Raw genomic sequence first — 21,782 nt, forward strand, 5'->3', positions numbered from 1 at the left:
GATATAGGTTTTCATTTCCATAGGGAGAAATTGGAAGAATACAGATGTAAAACCTGCAGGGCAAACACCACTGGATTTCGAAGTCTGAAAGTCATTCATCCTTCGGTTATAGAAAGTGGCAGTCCCACCCTTTCCGAGGGCCTATGCAGTGGCCCACCTCTTTCCAAATCAACCTCGGGGAACATCGAGGAGACCACCTCTCGGCTCCACTCTCTCCAGGCATCAGGGCCACCCCTGGGCTCTCTGCCATTTCTGGGGCACACGCTCAACCCCTCCATGTGGTGGCAGCCAGGCTCTCCCAGTCCCCCAAGGAGCATGCTCTGTCTTCTCCAAGGCCTGAGGCTACACAACTCTTCCACTGCAATAAGATGAGAGGCTCATCCTCACCCTTCAGGGTAAACTCACCCTATCCATGTATATGGGTGGGTCCACTCTCCTGGCCGAGGTTTCTTGGCTTCAGACCCGAGCTTCCATGGTTCTCACTCTGCAAACTCCAATCTCTCCCTTTTGTGTCCTCCTTTGTCAAGATTGGCAGTGGTTCCATTTACACCAACAGTCCCTTCATGCACGCCAGGACTTCATCATTCTCTTCACAATTCCTCCAAAGTCTTCCTCTTAGGCACCTAAAACACTGTTCCAACATATCTGGTATTTGCAAACTGCAGCAGCACCCCACTCTCTGGTACCAAATCTGTTCTAGTTTGCTAGCTGCCGGAATGCAACACACCAGAGACAGATTGGCTTTTAATAAAAGGGGATTCATTTTGTTAGTTCTTCAAAGGAAAGGCAACTAACTTTCCACTGAGGTTCTTTCTTACGTGGAAGGCACAAGATGGTCTCTGCTGGTCTTCTCTCCAGACCCCTGGGTTCCAACAGCTTTCCCTGGGGTGACTTCTTTCTGCATCTCCAAAGGCCTGGGCTGAGCTGTGAGTGCTGAGATGAGGAATGCCGAGCTGCTTAGGCTGTGCTACATTGGGTTCTCTCATTTAAGCACCAGCCAATTAAGTCAAATGCCACTCATTGCAGCAGACACGCCTCCTAGCTGACTGCAGATGTAATTAGCAGCAGATGAGGTTCATGTACCATTGGGTTATGTCCGCAACAACAAAATTAGCTATGCTCACCTGGCCAAGTTGATAACTGAATCTAACTAACACAATGGGGTTTTGACTATGAAAACTTGATTTGTAGTGGGTTCAAGAGAGATTGGAGAGGCCTCTCACCTTCCTCACCTCTGTGGCCTCTTGTGTTCCTCACCTCAGTGTTTGAGAGCATGCCCACATGTCCTCTTACATGTGTTCTCAATAAATTTCCTATCCAATTACACTTTGGGCTGTACCCCTAATTTTTTTCTCATGGCAATGGCCCAAAACTTGGAAGCCAAAATATGGCAACAAATATTGGTGAGTGGTAACATTACTACTGAGTCCACAGAAATAAAATAGATTAGAAGAGAAGGAACTACTGTAGGCCAACAAATTAGGCAATCTAGATTAAATGAGTAAACTCCTAGAAAAAAATGGAACAACGTACACTCACCGAACACGAAATAGGAGATTTCAAAAGATGAATTACAATTAAAGACATTGAATCAGTCATCAAAAACCTCCTAGAGAAAAAACAGGACCACAGGTAAAAACCATCAACGATTCATGAAAAATTAATACCAATCCTATTCAAACTCTTCCAAAAAAGTGAACAGAATGGAAGACTCTCTAACTCATTCTGTGAGGCTAACATCACCGTAAAAGCAAAGCTAGTGACACAACACTACATGAGGGAATTGCAGACCAATTTCTCTCATGAATATATAAGCAAAATCCTCAACAGAAAACTAGCAAACTAAATCCAAAAGCACATCAAAGGAATCATTCACCATCATCAAGTGGATTTTATTCAGGGTATACCTGGGCATTTCAACAAGGAAACCAATTAATGTAATTGGTTTACAAAATGAAAGGAAAAACCACATGACAATCTTTACTGATGCAGAAAAGGCATTTAACAGATTTCAGCATCCTCATTTGATAAAAAAATATATAAAAAAATAGGAATAGATGAAATTTCTTCAACATGATAAAGGGCACATATGAAAAAACTACTGCTGACAATTACAGTCAATGGTGAAAGCCTGAAAGCCTTCCCTCTAACATCTGGAACAATACAAGGATGGCCACTGTCACCACTGTTATACAAAATTGCACTGGAAGTGTTAGCAGAGCAAGTAGGCAAGTGTGATGGTTAGTTTCTGTTGTCAGCTTAGCAAGGTGATGGTGCTCAGTGGTCTGGTCAGGCAAGCACTGGCCTAACTGTTGCTGCAAGGATATTTCATGGCTGGTTGAAAAGCCAGCTGACAATTATTAAATTGTCAGTTGATTGCAGATGTGGCTGATTACATCTACAATCAGCTAAGGGCATGTGGCTGGCAAATGAGACAATCCAATCCATTTGGGTTTGATCCAATCAGTTGAACATTGATTGAATCAAACCAGTGCTTCTTCAGCCAATGAGACTCTCCTGTGAAGTTTGTGAGAAACTTTATTGGAAATGCCAGCTTCACAGACTGACCTACAGATTATAGACTCTTCCATTCCCATGGTTGTGTGGCACACCTTAATAAATCTCATATTTACAGATGTCTCTTGTTGGTTCTATTTCTCTGGAGAACCCAGACTAATACAGCTTCGTAACAGGAGTATGGCACTTCTTGAGGAAAAGACTCTTAAAAATGGATTTTTTTTTTAAATGACTGTATTTCAAATAATCAAGAATGCACTCACAGGCCATGGGGTAAGTTGGCAATAGAAATGAAATATGCAAAATAACATCATCTGATTCTGCTAATTGTATGCTTATATGAGGCAAGGTTCTGGGTGAGAGTGGTTTTGACACCTTAATTGAGTTTTGTGGAATTAAGCTCTATAATGATGTTGGCTTGTTACTGTCAGATTTGCTAGATATATTATGAGGGAAAGTGATGAGCTGAAGCCTTCAAATCTGCAACTTGATTCCTATATGAAGTGTGTGTTCTGAAAGAAAATCTCATTTTCTACGATCTCAGACTTGAGACGTCTGAAAACCAGATGTACAGGCTCAGTGTGCAAGTAGCTGATTTACAAGATAAACTAAAATCTCAAACTTGCAGGGTGTCTGCTGTTAAAGTAAGGAATTTGAATGGGATCCTGAAACTTTTGATTGGGAAATATGGCTTGAAAATGATTGCAAGGAAGATGTGGAAACCCTGGGATCTGTGAGCCTTTCCTAGGTAGACTTTAATGACTTAATCTCCAGCTTGCCTTGAGGAAACAGTTTCTCTGCCTCCAGTCTGCCCAGAGGAATCTGCCAGCCAACCTCTACCTAAGCATGTTAATTCTTCAGTGACTGCTCAGCCTGTAACCACCTTCCCTACAGAAACAGCCCTCACTCCTCTGGAGCAATTAATCCTGTTTCACCAGATGAAACCACAATGGAATGCCTTATACATACGTCATTGCTTCTGATAAAGGAACCCACTTCATAGCAAACAAAGTGTGGGAATGGGCACATGCTTATGGAATTCTCTGGTCTTACCATGCTCTCTATCATCTAGAGGCAGCTGGGTTGATAGAATGGTAGAATGGTATTTTGGAGAAACTATTACAGCACCAACTAGATGGCAATTCCGTTGCTGAGGTAGGGAAACGTTCTCTAGGAGGCTGTGTACGCTCTGAATCAGTGTCCACTGTATGATGCTGTTTCTCCCATAGCCAGGATTCATGAATCCAGGAACCAAGGAGTTGAAATGAAAGTGGCACCACTCGCTATCACTCTTAGTGACCCACTAGAAAAACTGTTGCCTCCTGTACCTGAAACCTGAAGTTCTGCTTGTCTTAGTTTCAAAATAAGGAGTGCTCCTACCAGGAGACACAACAATGATTCCATTTAAGTGGAAGCTAAGACTGACACCCGACCACTTTAGGCTTCTCATGCCTCTAAATCAACAGGCAAGAAAGGGGATAACTGTATTGTCTGGGGTGATCGATCCTGACTATCAAGGGGGAAATAAGACTGTGACAACACAATGGAGGTAAATAAGGGTTTTCCTGGAATACAGGAGATACCCTAGGGTATCTCTTAGTACCATAATGCCTAAACTCAATGGAAAACCCAATCCAGGCAGCAATACCAATGGCCCAGAAACTTTATGAATGAATGTTTGGGTCAATCCACCAGGCAAAGAACCATGGCTGGCCAAAGTGCTTGCTGAAGGTATAAAGGGAACATAGAATGGGTAATGAAAGATGGTAGTGATAAATATGACCATGTGACTAGTTATAGAAATGAGGACTGTGATGGTATGAATATTTCCTTCTTGTTTTGCTATGAGTATGTTTGTATTTGTATATAAAGCAAATATCTTGTTTTACTCTTGTCATATGACACAAATTGTATATTTTATGTTATAGTATTTAAGTTATAGGATATATATGTTACCTAAGGAATTGCACACTATCCTGGAGAGATTTAGAGCATTTCTGGTTGTATGTAAGACAGGTATTATTAAGTATACATATGTTTGTTATTATGTTCTATTTAGAAGTTAAGAATGTCTCCAGGTGATATAGCTGCCAAGCTGACAAGGAGTAGAATGTGATGGCTAAGTTCTGGTGTCAACTTGACCAGGTGATGGTGCCCAGTTGTGTAATCATGCAAGCACTGAACTGACCACTGCTGCAAGAATATTTTGTGGCTGCTTAATAAGCCAGAAGGCTGCTTTATTAAATCACCAGCCCGTTGATTGAGCTATGGCTGATTACATAAAAAATCAATGAAGAGCATGTCTTTGGCAAATGAGGAAATCCAATCATCTTGGTTTAATCCAATCAGTTAAAGACTTTTAAGGAAGAAGAGAGAATTTTCACTGCTTTTTCAGCCAGTGAGCTTCCCCTGTGGAGTTCATCCAGTCACCTCATTGGAATTGCCAGCTTCATTAGCCTTTCCTACAGACTTTGGACTCTTCCATTTCCATGGTTGCATGAAACATCTTTATTAATCTCATATGTACAGATATCACCTGCTGGTTCTGTTTCTCTAGAGAATCCAGACTAATACAGCAAGGAAAATAAATAAAAAGAAACAAAATTAGAAAGGAAGAAGTTAAACTTTCACTATTAGCAGATGACACGATTCTGTATACAGAAAGTCCCCAGAACTACAATAAAGCATCTAGAGCCAATAAATGAATTCAGAAAACTGTTGGGATACAAATTCAACATGCAAAAGTCAGTCATGTTTCTGTATACTAGTAGTGAATAATCTGGGGAGGATGTAAAAAAAATTAATTTACAATAGTAATTAAAAGAATAAAATATTCAATTCCATTAATCAATATATCTATCTTTATGCCAGAACTATGCTGTTTTGACCACTGTAGCTTTGTAATATGCTTTAAAGTCAGGTAGTGTGAGACCTCCCACTTCATTTTTATTTCTCAAGATAGTTTTAGCTATTTGGGGCACCCTTCCCTTCCAAATAAATTTGGTTATTGGTTTTTCTATTGCTGCAAAAAATGTTTTTCAGATTTTAATTGGTATTGCATTGAATCTACAAATCAATTTGGGTAGAAAGGACATCCTAACTATATTTAGTCTTCTAATCTATGAGATGTCATCTGACACCCACTAGAATGGCCATTATCAGAAGACAGAAAATGACAAGTGCCAGAAAGGATGCAGAGAAAGATTCATAATTATCCACTCGGTGGGAATGTAAAATGTTACAACTACTACGGAAAGCATTTGGACAGCTCCTCAGGAAGCTAAGTATAGAATTGCCATATGATCCAGCAATCCTATTATGAGGTATATATTCAGAGGACCTTAGGGCAAAGATATTTGCACACCAAAGTCTATAGCAGCATTATTTACAATTTCCAAGAGATGGAAACAGCCAAAGTGTCCATCAATGGATGAGTGGTTAAACAAGCTGTGGTACATACACATGTGTAATATTACACAGGTGTGAGAAAGAATAAAGTCATGAAGGACATTATAACATGGATGAACATTGAGGACATTTTGCTGAGCGAAAACAGCCAGAAAAAAAAAAAAGACAAGTGCTGTATGGTCTCATTAATATGAACTAACATTAATGAGCAAACTTTGAGAATTGAATTTAAGAACACAGGTCAAGAGGTAGAAACAGGATAGCGACTGGGCATTTGGTGCTAAAGGAATACAGACTGTGTAACAGTACTGATTGTAAAAATTCAAAAATGGATAGCACAATGCTACCTGATTGTAGCAAAAAAGTATAAATGCACTGAATACAGGTGAATATGAGCATGATTGAGGGAGAAGGGTTGGGGGAAAGTATGAAACCAGAGGAAAAGATAGAGGATAAAGCCTGAGATGGTATAATTTAGGAATGCCTGATGTGGACAATGATGGAGATTAAATGTACAAACAAAAATACTTTTTTGCATGAGTGGGGACAAATGAATGTCAATATTGCAGTGTGTTGAAAATAGAGGGTATATGGGAAAAAGTACAATCAATTCAAGCTAGGGTCTATAGTCAACTGTAACATTGTAATATGCTTCCACTAAATGTAACAAAAGCATTATGCTAAAACTAAATGTCAAAAGGCAGGCAGCATGGGGCATTGGAATGGATTTTTTGTGGAAGAAAAGAAAATGTCTTCATATAGATTATAGTGGCAAGGATCTGTCTATACACTTAGGTTGGATTGTATGATGTGTGAATAAAACTGTTTTCAAAGGAACATAAGGAAACATGTGCCAGGGAAAATGTGGATAAAGATATGTACCAATTCACTGTTGGTAGGGAAACTGAGAGGTGCAGCCCTTGGAGGGCAGTGTGGTGGTTCCACAGAGACTAGGGGTGGGTTTGTCATATGATCCTGAAACCCTGTTGCTCAGTATATATCTGGAGGAACTGAAAGTGGGGACAAGAATGGACATTTGCACATGGGTGTCTCTTGTGGTAGTGTTCATGATCCACAGTGGAGGAGATGACCTAAGGGTACAATGAGTGAAAGTGGGAAATATGGTGTACGCATGCAATGGGCTACTGAGCGGCCACAAGAAGGAATGAAATTGTGAGACATGTAACTAGGTGTATGAACCTTAAGGACCGTATGTTGTATGAAATATCAGGAACAAAAAGGCAAATGTTATCATGCTTTAATCATATGGACTAACTATGATATAAAATCTCAGTGGGGTGGTGTGATGGTGGCTCAGTGGCAGAATTCTTGTCTGCCATGCCAGAAACCAGAGTCTGATTCTTGGTGCCTGCCTATGCAAGCAAAACAAAACAAAAACAAAAACAAAAAACCACAACAACTCAGTGAACTGAAGTTGAGAACATGGGTTATCAGGTTGAGGCCTTTTTTAAAGGGTCTTAGATTGTGAGCTCTTCCAGCAGTCACATGTATTCAGGAGTTGTAACTGTTGTTTCTAATTTCTGAGATACTGAGCTGTTTGTTTATAGCCTGGTCACTCCCAAAAAATGTGGGTATTTATATGACATATGAGACCCAGAGTTAGATGTCTGAAGTTTTGAAAGGCAGCAGTACTCCATATAGGAACAATTTAAAAAGTTGAATAAGTGATCGTGTTTTGAGTACAGATATTAAGGAAGCTGATCTGGACAGGACTAAGATAAATCAGAATCCATATTTTAAAGCTTCAGCTTCTGTGTGAGACCAAATGGAGAGGTGTTTAATTGGTGCAAAATTTATATTTTGGGTAATGCATTTGCTAATTTAACTTGTAGGGTCAGTTTAGTTGAACACCATCAGGGCATGGAATTTTGAACAGGGCATGATGAGATTTTGTTGGTTTGTCCATGTTAGTTTGGTGCCCAAATATATCCCAGAGTAATTTGGGCAGTGAATAAAGAAATATTTGCAAAGTCCCCTTGCAGGACTGGGGAGAAACGAGGAAATAGTCAACTTCCCTATTTGGAGGATTTCTGATATTCTTGGAAGCAGTGGGGACAAGCAAATCAATAAGCCCAGTCTTTGATCTTGGGGTTTGTCCCTATGAAACTTATTGCTGCCAAGGATAAGCTAAGCCTACTTAAAATTAGGCCTAAAAAGTCACCCCTAGATAACTTCTTTTGTTGCTCAGTTGTGGCCTCTCTCTCTAAGCCAACAAATCAGGTGAACTCACTACCCTCTCCCTTACATCAGGCATGACTCCCAGGAATATAATCTCCCTGGCAATGTGGGACAGAAATCCCAGGATTTGCTGGGACCTGGCAATCAGGCATTGAGAAAGCCTTCTTGACCAACAGGGGGAAGAGAAAAATGAGACAAAATAAAGTTTCAGTGGCTGAGAGATTTCAGAATTGAGAGGTTATCCTGGAGGCTATTCTTATGCATCATGTGTGCATATATAGATATCCCTTTAGTACCTGAAAGCTGTATTTCAGTAGCCTTGATTCTTAAAGATGATTGTATAAAGACATAACTTTTACAATATGACAGTGTGATTGTGAAAGCCTTTTGCCTGATGCTCCTTTTAACCGGGGTATGGACTGATCAGTAAAAAAAAAAATGGTTGCAAAAATAAATAAATAATAGGGGGACAAAGGGTAAAATAAATTGGGTAGATGAAAATACTAGTGGCCAATGAGAGAGAAGGATAAGGTGTATGCTATGGTAAGACTTTTTTTCTTTTTATTTCTTTTTCTGGAGTGATGCAAAAGTTCTAAAAAAATGATCATGATGTAATCACACCCAACTATGTGATGACATTGTAAGCCATTGATTGTACATCAAGTACGGGAGGTACATATGTAAAGGTTTCTCAATAAAAAAATATTTTTAAAAATTCTAATCAGATAAATGATTAGCAAATATTCTTTCCCATTGAGTTTCTGTCTCCTCACCTCTTTGACAAAGTCTTCTGAAGCACAAAAGTGTTTAATCTTGAGGAGCTCCAGTTTATCTATTTTTTTCTTCCACTGCATGTGCTTTGGGTATAAGTTCTAAGAATCTACCTCTTATCACTAGGTCTTAAGGATGTTTCCCTATATATATTTTTAGGTGTTTTGCAGTACTGCCTCTTAAATTTAGGTCATTTATCCACTTTTAGTTACATTTTGTTTAGGTTGTAACATAGGAGTCCTGTTTCTTTGGTTGTGGATATCCAGTTCTCCAGGCCACATTTATTGAAGAAACTATTCTGTCCTAGATCAGTCAGTTTGGGGGCCTTGTCAAAAATCAATTGATCTTAGGTCTGAGAGTCTATTTCTGAACTCTCAGTTTGATTCCATTTATTAAGATGTCTATATTTGTGTAAATGCCATATACATACGTACACACATATATACATACATGTATATATATATATTTGTTTATCTCTGTGGCTTTATACTAAGCTTTAAAATCAGAAAGTGTAAGTCCTCCCACTTTGTTCTTTTTTAGGTGGTTTTGACTGTTTGAGGCCCCTTTCCCTTCCAAATAAATATGATAACTAGATTTTCCAATTCTGCAAATAGATTGTTGGAATTATGGTTGGTATTGCCTTGGATTGACATCTTAACATCATTTAGCCTTCTTATCCATGAACATGGAATGTGTTTCCAAATAGTCACATCCTCTTTGACTTCTTTTAGCAATGTTTCACATTTTTTTTTGTGCAGGTTCTTTACATCCTTGGTTAGATTTATTACTAACTAGATACTTGATTCTTTTAGTTGCTATTGTGAATACATTTTTTTCTTATTTGCCTCTTCAGTTCCATCATTACTAGTGTATATAAACACTACTGATTTACGCACATTAATCTTCTATCTCACCAAGTTTCCCAATTTTTTATGAACTCAAGTAACTTTGTCACAGATTTCTTGGGATTTTCCAAATGTAGGATCATGTCATCACAAATAATAAGAGTTTTACTTCTTCCTTTCCAATTTGGATGCATTTCTTTCTTTTATCTTGCCTAATTCCTCTAGGTAAAACTTCTAGTACAATTTTGAATGACAGTGGTGAAAGTAGGCATTCTTGTCTTACTCCTGATCTTAGGGAGAAGGCCTTCAGTCTCTCACCATCAAATATTCTGGCTGTGGGGTTTTCACACATGCCATTTAACATATTGTGGAACTTTCTCTTTTGATTCCTGTCTTTTGAAGTGTTTATCAAGAAATGATGCTGAATTTTGTCAAGTGCCTTTTCCACATCAATCAAGATGATCATTCTATCATTTCCCTTCAATTTGTTAAAGTGTTGTAGTACATTGATAGATTTTCTTGTGTTGACCCACCCTTGAATGCCTGTGACAAGCCCCACTTTGTCATAATGTATACTTTTAATGTGCTGTTGGATTCCTTTTGCAAGTATTTTGTTAGAATTTTTTCATCAACATTCATTAGAGAGATTGGTCTGTAGTTTTCCTTTCTTGTAGTATCTTTATAAAGTTTTAATTTGGAGTGAATGCTTGCTTCATAGAATTTGTTATGCAGTGTTGCTTTTCTTCAGTTTTTTGAAGAGTTTGAGTAGGACTGATGCTAGTTCTTCTTGAAATGTTCAGTAAAATTCCCCTGTGAATCCATCTTGCCCTGGGATTTTCTTTGTGTGTGGGGTGGGGTGGGGTGGGTTGATGACTAATTTAATCTCTTTACATGTGAATGGCTTTTGATGGTTTCTATTTCTTTTTGAGTTAGTACATATTGGTTGTGTGTTTGTTGGAAAATGTCCATTTCACATGTTTTCTAGTTTGTTGGCATGTGTTTTTTTCTATTCTTGTATGATTTTCTATTATTTCTATAATCACTTTTTTTTGACTGATTTCTGTCACAATTTCTTTGAACCACTGATTACTTAAGTTGGTTTATTTTTGTGTTTTTTTAAACCTCCATGTATTTGTGAAAGTTCTGGGTCTTTATGGTTATTGATTTCTAGCTTCATTCCATCATGATCAGAAAGAGTGCTTTCAATAATTTCAGTCTTTTTAAAATTATTAAAACCTATTTTATTCTCCAGCATATGATCTATCCTGGAGAATGTTCCATGAGCCCTTGAGAAAATGTATATCCTGGTGCTTTGAGGTCCAACAATCTATATGTTAGGTCTAATTCATTTACGATATTATTTATGTTTTCTGTTTCCTTATTGATCTTCTGGTTGTTCTATCTATAGGAGAGAGTGGTGTGTTGAGGTGTCCAAGTATTATTGTAGAAATGTCTATCACTTCTTTTAGTTTTGCCAGTGTGTGCCTCATATTTTGGAGCTCTTTGATTGGATTCATAAATATTTATTGTTGTTATTTCTTCTGAATGAACTGCCCCTTCTATTAACATATAGTGTCTTTCCTTGTCTCTTCTAACATCTTGACATTTAAAGTCTATTTTGTCTGATATTAGTAGAGCTACCCAAGCTTTCTTTTGGTTACTATTTGCATACAGTAACATTTCTATCCTTTAACTTTCAACCTATATTTAACTTTGTCTAAGATGGGTCTCTTTTAAATAGCATATAGATGGAACATATTTTTTAACCACTCTGCCAACCTATATATTTTTTAATGTTCAAACCTATTACTGTAAAGGCAGCTTTTGATTCAACAATCTTATCCTTTGGTTTCTATTTGTCAGACTATTTTTATCTCACTTTTTATTCTTTAAGTTGCCCTTACTAATACTCCTCAATTATGTGCCCTCCTCCAGACCATTCTCTCCTTCTTTTCAGATGCTGCAGGGTTGGTCTCTTGTTCACTATTTCTTGCAACATTTGTTAAATCTGTGAAAATTTTTAAACTCTCCCTCATAGCTAAAGGACAGTTTTGTAGGATAAAGTCTTCTTGGCTGACAATTTTTCTCTTTCAGAATCTTATCACCTCACTGCCTTCTCTCCTCCATGATGCCCAGATAAGTAGTCAGTGCTTACTCTTACGTGGCTTCCATTTTATGTGGTGATCTGCTTTTCTCTGGCTGTTTTCAGGACTCTCTCCTTCTCTACAGCATTTGACAGACTGATTAATACGTGTCTTGGAGTGGGTCTGTTTGTATTTATACTGTGGAGTTTGTTGGTCTTCTTGTATTTGCATATTTATATTTTTTATAAGGACTGTGACATTGTTTTGGCTTGCTAATGCTGCCAGCATACAAGAAATAGGTTGGCTTTTATAAAGGGGATTTATTAAGTTGCAAGTGTACAGTTTTAAGGCCATAAAAATATTCAAAGAAAGAAATATAACTTGATTTGAGAAAAGCCAATGTCTGTCACATGGGAAGGCACATAGCTGGCATCTGTCAGTTCTTCTTACCAATTCCTTTGCTTCCACCTTCTGATTCTAGTGGCTTCCTCTCTAAGCATCTTTAGGTCCATACTTTGTAGTTCTGGGGCAAAACTTAGAGTTTCATCTCCAACTTGTCATCTCCCGGGGCTGGAGATTTCTTCTCTTCAGTTTTTGGCTATTTCTGGGAGTCTTTTCTTAGTGCCTGGGCTATTTCTGTCTCAATATCCAAATGTCTTTGTTGGCATTCCCAGCATCTCCAAATGTCAGCACCTATGTTAGCTCTGAGGTTTTTCTCTTTCCACAGGTTCTCTTAAAGACTCCATTAAACTAATTAAGACCCAGCTTGAATGAATGGAGTCATATCTCCATCTAATCAAAAGGTCCAACCCACAATTGGGTATTCACATCTCCGTGGAAACAATCCAAAGATTCCACCCTAAACAATTGGTCTGCCCCCATGAGATTGGGTTAGGAAAATGAACATGGCTTTTTTTGGGTATATAACATCTTCAAGCCAGCACAGGAGTTTTTTTCAATGATCTCCTCAAATAATCTTCCTAGCCCTGCACTATTCTCTACTTCTTCTGGGAAACCAATGAGTCTTACATTTGCATGTTTCCTGTTGGCAATCCTTTCCTTGAGATCCAATCCACATTTTTCTAACTTTTTCGCCGTATGCTCTATGTGTTCAAATTTAGTTGCTCTGTGCTTTAAGTAGCTTAATCTTTCTTCTTCCTCTTCAAATCTGCTGTTGTGTCTCTAGTATATATATATTTAGGTGCATCTGGGAATTGAACTCAGGTCTCCTGCACGAAAGGCAAGCATTCCAGCACTGAAACACCACCCATGCATCTTCTAGTATATTTTTAATTTTATCTTCATTAACTTTAATTTCTGTATGATCTGCTATTTTTCTATTTATTCTTTCAAATTCTTTAAGTTCTTTCAGTGTTTTCTTGATACCTTTATATCTTTAGCGAACTCACTGAAGTTATTTAGAGCATTTATATTAACTTCTTTGATTAATTGTTCCAAATTGTGTGTCTTTTCTGGCTTCTTAATGTTGTCATCTGGCTTGGCCATAACTTATTGTTTCTTCATGTGCTTTGTGATTTTTTTGTTGGTTCCTTGACATTTATATGGATAAGGATTTTTTGAAGTTGATTTCCCTCACTTTTCTAAGATTTTGTAGTTGCTTGAGTTTACATTAAATGTTTGACACTCAGTTTGCCAGTTATATTCCCAGCCCACCCAGGGCTGCAACCTCCCACAGGAGATGCAACCTTTTCAGAAGTGTGTTAGCACTGGGTGGAATAGCTGTTTGCCAGACGGCAGTTTCACCATCTTACCAGAAGATGGCACTGTTGGGTCACCTCTTCCTCGCAACCCTGCTTCTCATTGAACGTGGCAGCCCACTCGGCTGGCGTCTAACCAGGCAGTAATTCAGTGAAGGCTGTAGTTCTCTGTGTGTGCTGGAAGTTGCCAACGTTGGGGTAAGCAGTGGCACTGTGTACCTTGACTGAGACCCACCTATGGGTGCAATGTCTTGATTCCCAGGCTCCTGCTTGGAAAGACCTTAGATTGGGGACAGAAAGGTTCAACTTTCCCAGGCAGCAGCAAGACAAGGAGTGCTCAGCTTTTCGCTTCCAGCAAGACCTGGGTTTGTTTCAGGGCACTGCTGAAACAGTGGGTTGCCAGTTGGATTGTCTGTGTTTCTTAGCCAAAACAGTCGGTTTCCCAAAAACTGGGTGTAGACTGGCTCCCATGGTCTTAGAATAAGGATTGCAGTGGCTGTGTAAAGCCCTGTCATATACTCTTGCACATTCCAGCCTGCCCAGCAGTTGGTGCTGTTCAGTGACTTAATCGTCCTCAGAAGCTGTTTGCATCCAGAAGTCTAGGCTGGTGTCTAATTCAGTAGGACAGAAACCAAAATCTGGCTCAACTGTGAGGCTGTTTCCCTCATTTAACTTGTGGTGTGGAGGACTTCTATCTGTCCCAGTCGGTAGCTGTCCCCCAGGCAAGGATCAGGCTGCCCACTGCTGTTTCCCTCAAGAATAGGGGCTGGGCACCAGGACCCAGGGCTGGAAACACAGCCTCTGTCCCTCTTCTCAGTCTCCTAATCTCTCACTGGCTTTGCCCTTGCAATGTCCTCCTCTGTCTCCCAGGTCCCCCAAAGAGCTGATTTGGGTATTTTCTGCCTGTCTACTTGGCTGCTTCATCTGTACAGTTCCTGAGCTGTGTGAGACCAAGTGATGGGGAGGGGAGAGGACAAGCCAGTCCAGAATCTGATTTTTCTCTTTCTTCAATTGAGCATTTGTGGGTTCCTTCTCCAGTCTTTGCCTTCTTCCAGAGTTCTGAATAAGTGTGAATTTTCCTTTGTTTTTCACTGAATCTCTAAGGAGAGGTTTTCCGTAGCTCTTTACATAGCCATGCTGAAGCCATCACTTGATCTCTTTAGATTTTGAAATCTCCCGTCCATTTCTCCTTCCTTAAAGTTCTCACAGCTGCATCAATCCAATAAATCCTTCTTATTTTTAAAGTAAGACCACTGAACAACCTAGAGAACACAGCAGTATGCATTTCTTTCTATTAAAACACTTTCAATTCTAACCTTATAATGAACTTCGTTAAACTTTTGAAGTTTGTCTCTGTCTGATTATTTCCAACTTTACTTCGTCACCTTTTCTCCCTGTTTTCCCAGCACCAGGCATATTGATGAACACCTTGCTCTCAGAAGAAGTATTACATTTTCTTTACATACTTTAATTAAAGGGACCCTATGTCCTTACCTGTAGGCAGCATCAATTATGCTGTTTAGACATTGCCATAATTATTCTGCAATATCTCTTTCACGGCAACCATCTTAATCTATCATTTTCACTGATTTATGTGATCATGATATCTTAAGGGCAGGGCTTTGATTTTTTCATTGCATCCCTTATGTATAACTACATATAGTACATAGATGGTGTAAATTGTTCTTATAGAAGCAAGTAATGAATGAAAAATTCTAGAGCTGTCATTTGATTGTGATTACCTATCATTTTAAATGGCAATTTCATGATTTATAGAAGATATTTCCTATTATATTTTCTCATTTACAGTGTATCATAATTCCTGGACTTTATTTCTCAACAAGCACTTTTAAATTCACTCTGCCATTGAAATATTTAACAGTGTCATTAATGTAATATTTTATGTGCTACAATGCATAGAATTAGATTAGATATCTCCTCTAAAAAATAAAGAAAAAAGGTGACTTTTGACAGCTATAATGTTCTTGTCCTTCAAATATTTGATCACAAAAATATAAAAAGGCTTGTGCATTTATTCATATTTCTAGATAAAGCCTTAAAATACAAGGTAGAATGAAATATGGACAAATGGGTTCTTCTCTACTGAGAATAATAATGAACACCCTTGGAAGTAGTTACTTTTATACTGTTAACATAAACATCCAGACTTGAAGACTGACATGGTTTTATCTCTTGAGCTCAGCACCCTAGAGGGCATAGAGTGTGCTGAATTTATCTTCTAATATTTTTGTCTTATTTGTGAAGTTGTTTCTCTCTTATTTTGAGGAGAAGGCAAACAGAGGGTGACATATTGAATATAAGGGGAAAGTGTGAAAACTCGTAGAAGTTCTTATATAAATTATCTTTTCCTTTTTAACGTAATTATTGCTTGGTAAAATGAACAATAGTAAAAGATAGAAAACAGAAACTAAAAACCCACAAACGTGTCTATTCCATCTCCATAATGCTCAGCATTACCGCTCCTTCCAGTGATGGGAAACGTTGCATCAGTGATGTAAAGGATACATTTCAGATTAAGACAATTTTGTGTACAAACTTTCATTTGTAAATTGATAATTATTGCCTTGCACAAGGAATTTTATATTTTCATACTTTACCTTTCTCATCTATACAAAGACAAATACTATGTACCTCATTTGGTTGTTACAATAACTAAGCAATTCATGTAAAACTTGAGTATTGTACCCATCTGAAGACGGTATATTGAAGCTGCTCTGTAACTAAGAGATCAACTTTTGCTCCTTTTTTTGAAAAGTATTTATGGATGCCGAGAGAGAGAGAGAGAGAGAGAGAGAGAGAGAGAGAGAGAGAGAGAGAGAATATGTTTTTCTGAATGAAACTGATGCTCTATACACCTCAGGGTCTTTCTAGATTATCTCAAATGTAGACATAATCAGTCTCCTGGTTATCTCATTCACTTATTGAGCTTACTTATGCAGATGCAAAACCACAAAAAAATAGTCCTTGCCAAATATTTTTTAAATTGTGCCCAGGTAAATCTAACTATTCTCAGTTAAGTGATTTTAAAATTATTCAGAGAGAAGCAGTGGATTTTTTTTGAGCCTGTGGATTAAATATTCTCATAGGAAACATCAATAATTAATGATGGCAAAATTATTTAGTAGAATATATCATCATTTAGATATTATGCTAGCTCTTTCCAACAATGTTGTGTACTGCCATACTGCTCTGTTCCCGGAGATCTTATCACTGGAGTGCAGTAGGTGCTCAGTAAATGTTTGTTAAAGGAATAACTTCTGAATACATTTTGTAAGTAATTTTACCTGAATACATATTAAGATCTGCTTCTGCCCACAAATGAAATGTTCTGCAGCTCCTTCATTGATATTCTTTCAAAATCCAATTTGTGGCCTAGTAACAACAGTGTTTTCATATTTCCTAGCTAAAGTACTGTGAATATTGCCTCTATGCAGTTATCAGAATATCTTTTTTTTTTGTATTTTTACTGTTGTTTTTCTGTTAAGTATCAATTTTTCAAAGTTATGTGTACTGGTCAATAGTGTACAGTTCAATAAGTTTCAGCAATTGTAGTAGCATCTTGTTTAGCTCATTGCCACTATCAAGCCACAGGATATTTTCACTGTTCTGGAAATTTCTCCTGACCCCTTCCTGTTTAACACCTCTACTTGAAAAGAAACCACTCATCTAATTTCAAGTTATTTAGACAAGTTTTCTTATTAAAGAACTTCAAATAGTATGCAATTATTTCTACCTGACTTTTTCATAGTATCTATCATATATCCTTCTATCTCTCTCTCTCTTTCTCTTTAATTTGTGATACATCATGTTGTCAGATTCAGTAGTTTATTCCTTTTTGTTGATAAGTAGTTTTCATTTGTATGGCTATGACATTTTATTTATCCATTCTCTTAACAATTGATATTGGAACTATTTCTGGTTCTTTACTGTTGTTAACAAAGGTATATGAACATACTCTTACAAAGTTTTCTGTGAAAATGTTTTCATTTATTTTTGGTAAATACTTAGATGTGGCATTGTTGGGTCATAGCATAGATGTTTAATGTTTTGGTAAGCAAATAATTAGGAAGTAACATTGAACCATTTTTACTTTTACTTTCTTACAGGCAGTATATGAGAGCTGCAATAGTTCACAAACAGTCCAAACTTGTTGCTTAAGGAATGTGCTTTTGTACCTTTCTGATTATAAATGATATGAGCGTTATTTCATGTACTTACTGGATATTGTATATCATTTTTTGTCAAGTGTATGTCCATGTTTTGCCTATTTTTTAACTGGATTTTCTGTTTTAATACTGACTTACAATTCATTAAATATTCATAACAAATTTTTATTAAATAAATACATGTGCATAATATTCTCATATTTATTTGCCTTTCCATTTTCTTAATGATGTGTATTACATAAGTTTTCAATTTTAAGTCAGTTTTATCATTTTGTTTATGATATTGTGTCCTGGCTGAGATATTCTGCCTGCGCCAATGCTTTCATCTAGAATGTTTACAGTTTTAAATTTCCTAACAATCACCTCATATGTATTAAATGAGGTCATGTAAATAAAGTGGTTAGGACCCTGCCTGGCATAGAAAATGTATTCAATCCATTTCGTTATGGAACATTCACTACAAAGCATGTTGTTTAATGTTTTTAAATGGGATATTGGTAGAATAGGAACCAGAGACATATTTTTGGCTTTGGAGGTCATGCACCCTCCATAATAACATGTTGATTTTTCACAGCCTCATTTCCTTAATTATTCCTTAATAGTTGAGTATTGTGACATCCATGGATAAGGTTTCATCAGATTTTTCCGTCTTATTTCCAGACACAAGGAACTCAAGTATGATACACTGGAAAAACTAAAAGGAAATCAGATACTATTACAATGAATTCATCTACACAATCATCTATTTCAAGCTCTATGTTAGATGTACCAGGTAATAGAAGTGAGAAAACTTACACATCAGTATCTGACTTTCACAATACTTAATATTGACCTAAACAGAATAACACACCATGGCTGATCACAGTCATTTCATACTGCACCATGCTGCCTCTCAAGGTGGTGGAATTCTAATTAGTATAGTGAATGTTTTGCAGCAATGGGTAATAGTCCAGCAACAATGGGTGTGCCACTGCTAGTGTCACTTATCTAGACATGAGTGCCTGGATTAAAGGTATCAACAAATCAAGGTGGGAGCCAAGAGAATAGGTCCTGGAGTCAGACAGAAAGGATCATACGCATAATAACCAGAAGATGTGCCAGCTGCTTAATGTCCCTCTGTAAAACTAATATTGTCATGTGCCCTTTGGGTCTTCTGTGAGAGCTGAATAAAATAAAGCGAATTTGGATGTTTTTTTTTAAAGATCAGTTGGGCTTTACAGTGATTGTCCAATAAATGTTAGTAATTATTTTCAGGAGTTTTGTTTTAGAATCAGCACTGGGAAATTGTTTGTACGGCTCTTATGTCAATAAAAATTCAGACACATAATTTTACATCAGTTGTTGGTGAGAATTCTTTCTTTATATGGGGTTCTGTGTTACTAATTCTTCAAGGAAAACTAGTGTCCTTTCATAAGACAAAGACATTTGCTGGCTTTTTGGGGGAATTATATCTCATGAATTACACCTCCTTCTAAGATAAAATAATATCTGCACATAATTATTCTACTTAGCTCAGAGTTATGCAGCAATGTATGTTCATGGCCATAATTTTTAAATTTTGAATATCAAAATTACTCTTTTGTACAAACTGACTTATATTGCTCTCCTTTAAACTCGAGACATCTTTCTGATTTGACTCTCCATGTTCAAGGCATGAGTTCCTTGTTTATGTTAACTACACTTACAGTATTTTAAACCCTAATATTAAAACTAAGAAATAATGTTATACTCTGTCCATTGTGAAAGACGTGAAATCGAGCAAATTCAGACCATGGTACAAAGGACATTCATTTGTTCACTCATTCTTTCATTCAGTACATTTATTTTCATCTGTATTCTCAGTCAAGTGTGGTTTAATTGCTCAAATTAAAACAGTGAAGCACACAGCAGTCTTTCATGTCCTGAAAACTGGAGCTTTCATAGAAACAAAAATTGTCCCCCTCTATATAATTGGGATATTTCTAAAGAAAAGGAAAAGTCAGAAAAGTCATAGATTATAGTTTCATAAAATATCGAAGTGCCAGAAAATTGAGATGTGGTAATGATTTTAGATACAGGCTCTGAGACCTCACAGAGAAAAAATAGTTATCAATTGGTAGTACATATTTTCAAAGAATAATAGTGAGTCCATACATTTTAATTTTAATATTTAATATCCTTCTCTTGCTTGTTTTTTTTCTTTATTAGAGAAGCTCTAAGCTTACAAACCAATAATGCATAAAACACAGGAGTCACATATAGTACCCTATTATCAACATATTAACACCTGGTATTGGTGACATAAGTTATAATTGATGTAGCACATTTTTATAACTGTACAATTAATTATAGTCCATGGTTCAACATAGGGTTCGTTGGTTACGTAGTGTAGGTCCACGGATTTTTTAAATTTTTATTCTGTTATTGTCTAACATTTGTCTTTTATTCACAGCTATACATTTCATTCCTTTTAATTACGTCCACAATGTTGTGCTACCATCACTGTCACCCATTATCAAAACATTTCTATCATTCCAAACAGGAACCCAGTACATTTTAACACTTAACTTCCCATTCTCTATCCCTACCTCATAGCCTGGTAACCTGTATCCAAGATTCTAACTCCATGTGTTTCCGTATTCTAATGATATCATGACAATTAGATTATATAATATTTCTCCTTTTGTGCCTGACTTATTTCACTCAACATGATGTCTTCAAGGTTAATCCATGTTGTCATACATATATAAGAACATAATTTATTTTTGTGACTGAATAATATTCCATTGTTTATATATTCATGTTTTTATCCATTCATTTGTTGATGGACACTTGTGTGGCTCCCTCTTCTGGCCATGTTGAATAATGCTGCTATGACCATTGGAGTGCAAAATCTGAGTCCCTGCTTTCAATTCTTTTAGGTGGTGAGATTGCCTCAGCAAATGATAGTTATATACTTAACTTTCTGAGAAAGTGCCAAACTGTCTTCCACAGTGGCTGCATCATTTTACATTCCCAAACAGCGATTGATGATGTTTACAAGTTTTCCACATTCTTTCCAACACTTGTCATTTTTAAATTTAATAGCAAGCATTCTAATGGGTGTGAAACAGTATATTATTGTGGTTTTGATTTACATTATCCTGATGGCTAATAATGTTGAGCATCATTTCATGTGCTTTCTGGTCATTTGTATATTTCCATTGGAGAGATCTCTGGTTAAACCTTTTGCTAATTTTTACCGTTATTTGTAATTTTTTCTTAAGTTGCAAGATGTCTTTACAAATCTGGATATGGAACTTTATCACATATGTGGTTCCAAATATTTTCTTCTATCGGTTAGGTGGCTGCTTAACTTTCATGATGAAGTCCTTTGAGGTTCAAAAACTTTTTATATTTTGATTTGGACACATTTCTCTATTCTGTCTTTTGTTACTTGAGATTTGGGTGTAAATTCTAAGAAAATATTGCCAAGCAAAATATACTGAATATATTTCCCTATGTTTTCTTCTAGGAATTTGATAGTTCTGTCTTTAATATTTAGATCTTTGATCCATGTTTTGTTCATTTAGTGTGAGTTAGGGATCATACTTGTTTTTGTTTGTTTGTTTGTTTGTTTTGCAAACGGAGATACAGTTTCTCCAGTACCAGTTATGGAAGATACTATGCAATGCCAATTTAGTGAGGCTTCCCCCTTGTCAAAAAAGCAGTTCCATAAATTTGAGGATTTTTTGTGAGCTCTCAAATCAATTTTATTAGTCTGTATGTTTGTTCTCATGCCAGTAGAATGATATTTTAATGACTGTGGCTTTGTAATAAGTTTTAAGATCAAGAAGTGTGAGCCTTCCAAGCTTATTCTTCTCATTAAAAATAGATTTAGCTATTCAGTGCCCCTTTCCCTTCCATAGAAATCTGATTATTGTTTTTTTCCATTTGTGCAAAGTAGGATGTTGGAATTTTGATTGGGATTGCCTTGAATCTCTAAATTGCTTTGGGTAGGATTGACATCTTAGTGATATTTAGCATTTAATCCATAACACAAAAAGTGCTCTCTCCAAAATGCTTCCTGTTTTA

At 36.9% G+C, this 21,782-nt stretch overlaps 1 long non-coding RNA gene across 1 annotated transcript in view; it reads left to right on the top strand.

Moving 5' to 3' along the window:
• The window catches only part of LOC143651821 (uncharacterized), a 92,103-nt gene that overhangs the window by 38,370 nt on the left and 31,951 nt on the right, over nt 1-21,782 (top strand). The gene's annotated exons all lie outside the window — the stretch shown is intronic.

Source organism: Tamandua tetradactyla, chromosome 12, assembly GCF_023851605.1.
Source record: "Tamandua tetradactyla isolate mTamTet1 chromosome 12, mTamTet1.pri, whole genome shotgun sequence".
In the NCBI taxonomy this organism is placed as follows: Eukaryota; Metazoa; Chordata; class Mammalia; order Pilosa; family Myrmecophagidae; genus Tamandua; species Tamandua tetradactyla.